The following is a 6,000-nucleotide window of genomic DNA, read 5'->3' on the forward strand; positions in this document are numbered from 1 at the left end:
AAGCTTCCTCTCAAACTCATCAACACTGAAACACCTCTGTGCAACATCTCCAAGCAGAGCAACATGGTGCAGGTACTCCGACAGTGCAAACTCATAGAGTGGGATGAGTGCACCATGGTCCACAGAGGCGGTGGTGAGGCTCTCCATAGGATGTTCCCAGACATCTGAAACAACTACAGCCTCATGGGAGGGTTGACAGTACTGCTCGCCGGGGACTTCAGGCAGACTCTGCCATTTGTTCCATGGGGGACCCATGCCGATGAAGTTAAAGCCTCTTTCAAGTCCTCTTAACTGTGGCCCACAGTGAAAGTCCTGTCCTAGAGTGTGAACATGAGGGTGCACCTGACAGGCGACATCAAGGCAAGAGAGTTTTCACACCTTCTTTTGGCTATAGGAGATGGTACACTCCATGAACAAGATGGCAAAGTGAAACTGCCGGCAAATATATGTCACCTGGCCACTGATTTGAAAAGTCTTACACAAAAAGTATACCCGGATCATCAAAACCTCCACATGAAGGACACATCATGGTTTAGAGAAAGGGCAATTTTAACTTCTACAAATGACACGAAAAACTCTATCAATGGCATACTACTGCAGGTGTTCACCTCAGAAACAAAAACTTATAAGTCTGTGGACTCAGTCGTTGAAGTCGACGACGCAGTACATTACCCTGTCGAGTTCCTGCATAGTCTCAACCTTCCAGGCATTCCTCAGAACAATCTCATTTTGAAGGTCAGCGCACCAATTATGTTACTAAGAAATCTATAGCCACCAAAACTCTGCAATGGCACCACATTTCAAGTCAAGTCTCTCCACAGAAATGTCATTGAAGCAATCATTTTCACAGGTTGTGGACGAGGGGAAACAGTTTTCATCCCTCGCATCCCCCTTATACCATCAGACGTACCCTTTCAATTTAAATGCCTGCAGTTCCCGGTCAGAGTGTGCTTTACAATGACTATTAACAAATCTCAGGGCCAGACTCTCGAGGTCGTTGGTGTTGACTTGAGGCACCACTGCTTCTCACATGGCCAACTGTACGTGGCCTGCTCTAGAGTCAGCTCAGCTGATAGCCTCATCATACTGCAGCCAAAGGGTCGCACAGCAAACGTTGTATACAAAGAAATCATTACGTCGTGACAGGCAACTCACAGTACATTCATTCCACATATTCATTTCACATTTTTTAATTACCACTAACCTCACTCTATAATAATAACATGTTCATTTTAAATATATAAACTCCAAAGCCCTCACTAGTATATATATATATATATATATATATATATATTTATATATTTATTTTTAGATTTTTATATACCGGTGTTCCTATATGAAATAAAGATCACATCGGTTTACATTGAAACAGAACATGAAAATTGCCAAAAGGCATTACATAGAACAAGGTTATGAAACTTGGAACAGTGTACATAAGTTCAAAATTTAACAATTTCTATATGTATAAATATATATATATATATATATATATATATATATATATATATATAAGTATATATGTATAAATCCCATACATAGGCATTCCACTAGTATATATATAACATATAACATATATATATATATATATTAGTGGAATGCCTATGTATGGGATTTACTTTGTAAATCATTTCAGGTTTCCCTGTTCACGAAAAATTTTATAAAACAGTCTCTGCAATATCAAAGTAGTAGGGAGTTCAGTTTTGAATATCTGGGCAGTTCAGAGACAGAATCACAGAAGAGGAGCTGTTCTTGTTTTCCTCTTTGGGAGGGAGTTAGGAAGGATCACAGGGACAGCAGCTAGATTTATACCATGTGCTAAAGTGATTTCTTCCTAACAATTTTAATATTAATAAGCCCCCCCCCCCCCGGCGCATGCCAGGCAAGTCATTATAATTTTGTTGTGTAGTATTGGAATTTTTGTTATGTTAATGGTAACATTAGTGCATATGTTGCTATTAAAGTGTGTTGACACCTTTCTAACAAATGTTAGCTGGAAAACAAGCAATTAATTAGCATTGAGATATTAATGTATTTTAGCAATATGCCCTTAAGGGGTGTGTCTAAAATAATATGGCAAAGGTTTATTTTTTTATCTGGCTTATTTTGCACAGGTACATTAACAAACTTGATTATTTAATGTTCTTAACAATTTAGCCATGTTGCTGGATTACATTTTTTCTCTTGTTAAACTGCCACAAAATCTTTAATATCCACAGAGTAGACAGAACTGCATTTATATATTGAAAAAACAAGATTTCATTAATAAGTGGAATGACATTCCAAATAAGTGTTCATTAGATCTCATGGTTTTGATAATTAAAACAGCATACTCTGAAGTAGAACATATTAAAAGTGACAGATGAAATGAGTAATGCTATTAAGCAGAAGGAGCAAAGAGAAACTAGTTGATTCATTTGTTAAATTCCACCAAGAAGAGGAACAATGCAAACAAAAACAATTGATGCAGGATAAGGCCGATTCCCAGCAGTTCTGATTTATGAGTTTCATGGCTACGCAGAAAATGTAAATGAGATTGCAGGCTTCCATTGATGAAGATTCTAGTGATGATTATAGAGATGATCTGGTCTAGGACTGGAGACCTCTTAGAAGAGGGGCTTAGAAAGGAGGAAATAAGAACAGAAACTCTCAAAATCCAGAGATATGGGGGAAGAAACTAACATGTAAGAACCAGATCACAAGCATAACATATTCTCCTGTAATTGTTCTTTTTCTTTTTTTAAAGAATGAGCACATATTAGTATTAGAAAGATTATTTTGTTGCAAGATCTTGTTATAACGTTTTTTTAACACATGAGAAATATTCAAATCTTGGTTTTTATCTGAATGGAATGAAAAGAAAATAGACTTACCTGAAAAATGTGTCGGTATATTTGGTTCTTTCACAAAATCCTAAATAAAAGAAAATAACATGAAGAGGGCAATTTCTGGGCCCCATGCCACTACCTTAGGTCCTGGCATTTCCTAGATCCTGTCCGAGCCCCTCCATTTTCTCACTACCTGCCAATAAGGTGGGTCTTCCTTTTCTGGGCCGAGCCAAGCCTAGTCAGGGCAACTCCGTGCCTCTCTGCCCCATACAAATAAGCTGGACCTAAGGACCTCAGCAGCCTCCAATTACCCCTTCTGCTGGGGTCTTCAACAAAAAAAAAAAGGCAAAAGCAATGCCCAGTTGCACCTGCCCTGCTGGCTTTACTTTAAAATTAGCACTGTTAGGCCCTGATCCTGGTGCCAGTTTGCTTTACATTTGTACCAACATACATCCATACAACAGAATGGTACAACCCTGAGATTGGTGCCATTTGGTTTGATGTAAATCATTGTACCGGTCTCAGGGTTTGTCATTAGGGATGTGCATTCATCCTGGTTCAAGGAGCCCAAAACCCGAAGAAATGTTTCCCGATTTTCGGGAAAAATTTGTTTCAGGTGTAGTGCGCACTAACGAAAAAATGTTAGCGCATACTAATGGGAATTAGTGCACACTAATGGGGAGTTAGTGTGCACTAACCCCGTTAGTGTGCACTAAAATGAAAGTTGGGTCTCCCCGAATTTTAAAGGCCCGAACCATGGGAAATACAAAATTTCCTGCGGTGGGCCGAAAATGAAGCTCAAACCTATTGGTTCGGGCTTCACATATCCATATTGGTCATCACCATTTTTAAAGAAAGCTGGAGGGCAGGAGTGACTGGGGATCGCTCCTGCACCTTTCTTTGCTGAAGATGCCCACGGAAGAAGTAAGAGGGAACTGAGGAAGTTCCAGGCTAAGCCTATTTGTGGTGACCAGGAGTACATGGGTTTGCTGCAGCTGAGCCGGGAAGGCCCCAGGTCCAACTTATTTGAGGGAGTGAAGGGTCCTGGGGAGGACCCATTTTGATTCATTCTTGTTTTGTTTTGTTTAATGTTTACTTTAGTTCATTGAACAAGCCAGACTTAAATAAGCATTAAATGAACTGAAACCTGAATTAGCCCACCAAATAATGAAAAAAACCCCACACCAAAATAAATGTCTTGGCTCTGCGCATCCCTAATGTGAACTTAGAGTAAAAATGTTTGGCATCTGCTGTTTGTGAGGGTTGTGTATTGGAGAGAGGGAGGGGGCAGGGAGAATAGTATGTGTGCATGTCCTATTCCCACCCATAAGGAAACCCCTTTCAGTATTTAAAAAGGACAATTTTCAGTCAGGCCATTTTATCCTAGTAAATGCCTTTGAAAATAACCTTTTTACAACTTAGATTATTTTCTGTTCATTGATGTAGATTCTTCCTGCAGATGCACAGGATTTTCTTGTTAGATTTAAAGGAAGTACATACTACTAGTAATAGAGATGATTGAAGATACCCATGGGTGGTAACATTTTTATAGATAGAGTTAAGTTCCTTAAAAATAGTATCTATGTAGCTGGGTAATAAGCTAAGTGGGATAATTAAAGGAGTCAGCATTGCTTGGTGGCCAAGAGATTCAGATCAGATGATTGCATATATGTTAGCTGAAAACAAATATAGTCAGTGGTAAGCATTTGGCTGAAATGATATATTTTAGTAGAATTTTGGGGCATAGCGATCCTTTATAGAGTATCTCAGTAAAAAACAAAGGGGTGCAGTAAACTAAGGGAAAAAACAGGGCAGGAAATTACCATTCATATACAACATTCTAATTAAATTATAGTACACCTTCTGATTTATTTTTGCCACATTTTGATCTCTCTCTTTCTGGTTGTCTTTTTAAGGAGAAAAGAAGGGACAGCTTATGGAAGCATGACCTAGCAGTAAAGCAGGCAATGGGTATTTAGATTAAAGCCAACTGGTTAATGCATCCCCAGAAAACATCCAGGTTGATTCTGGCTGGAGCTTTCCAGCAAGGATATGGGGGATCTAGGCAATTGGATATTTGGGCAAAAGCCTCAGTTTTTGGCAGGGGGAGTATGTTTTGATTTAAGTATTATAGAGAACAGAAGAGGAAGACAACGGAAACTGATTTGGATAAGGAGCAATATCCTACAAGTAGTCAAGCTTCTATCACTGGCAGCTGGGAGATATTCTTAACAGTACATACAGAATAACTGTGTAGACTGGATAGAAATATTTAAAAAATGTGATGGCAGGAAAAGAACATATGTCCTATCTTTTATGCTTATCCAAACCAATTACTCAGCTGTACAATCCCCATTGCTCCCTTTTATCGCATGCTTTCTTGAATTCAAATACTGTCCTTGTCTCTACCACCTCCATTGAAAGGCTGTCCCATGCCTTCACCATACTTTCTTTAAGAAATATTTCCATAGATTACTCCTGAGTCTACCTCTATTGACCCTCATCCCTTGATCTTCTCATTCAAGAGCCTCCTTTCCTTTGAAAGTGCTCTATTTCCTATTTAAATGTCTCTGTCATATATCTGCTATCCCACCTTTCCTCTAGGGTATATGTGATTAGATCTTTAAGTCAGTCCCTATCTGTTTTAGATGGGAAACCACTAATCATTTTAGTAGCCACAGTCTGAATCAATTCTATCTAATTTATATGCTTTTGAAGGTGTAGTCTCCAGAACTGTACAGAATTGAAAGTGTGATCTATATATATAAACGCCAAAGCCCTCACTGACTCGCTGACTCACACACTCATCAATAATTCTCCCACTTTCCGAGTACCTACAAGGCTGAAACTTGGCTCCATCATTTCATATCATGTCCTTGGAAAAACTAACCACTTCTCACTTTCCTACATTTGATGGTTCGTTCCAGCCATTGAAAGAAACACTCTGCCAGGGTCACGTCAGGGTCACAAACAAAAATGTTGTGTACTCGCTGGTGGTCAGCGGGGTTCCGGGAGCAATCTCCTACACTCGGGCCGTCGGCTACCGGTAATCAAAAAGGCACCGATAGCCTTTTCCCTTGCTATTTCACAGGGGCTATCGGCACCATTTTGAATACTGGCAGCCCACGGCCCGAGTGCAGGAGATCGCTCCCGGACCCCCGCTGACCACCAGGGA

At 39.6% G+C, this 6,000-nt stretch overlaps 1 long non-coding RNA gene across 2 annotated transcripts in view; it reads right to left on the minus strand.

Moving 5' to 3' along the window:
- LOC115092254 overlaps nucleotides 1-5,302 on the minus strand; it is an 86,474-nt gene extending 81,172 nt beyond the window's left edge. For both annotated transcript variants that reach the window (XR_003856962.1, XR_003856961.1), the window contains exon 1: nucleotides 2,871-5,302. This is a non-coding gene — a long non-coding RNA (uncharacterized LOC115092254). The remainder of the gene's footprint in view (nucleotides 1-2,870) is intronic.
- Between the last annotated feature and the right edge of the window lie 698 nt (nucleotides 5,303-6,000).

Source organism: Rhinatrema bivittatum, chromosome 5, assembly GCF_901001135.1.
Source record: "Rhinatrema bivittatum chromosome 5, aRhiBiv1.1, whole genome shotgun sequence".
Taxonomy (NCBI): Eukaryota; Metazoa; Chordata; class Amphibia; order Gymnophiona; family Rhinatrematidae; genus Rhinatrema; species Rhinatrema bivittatum.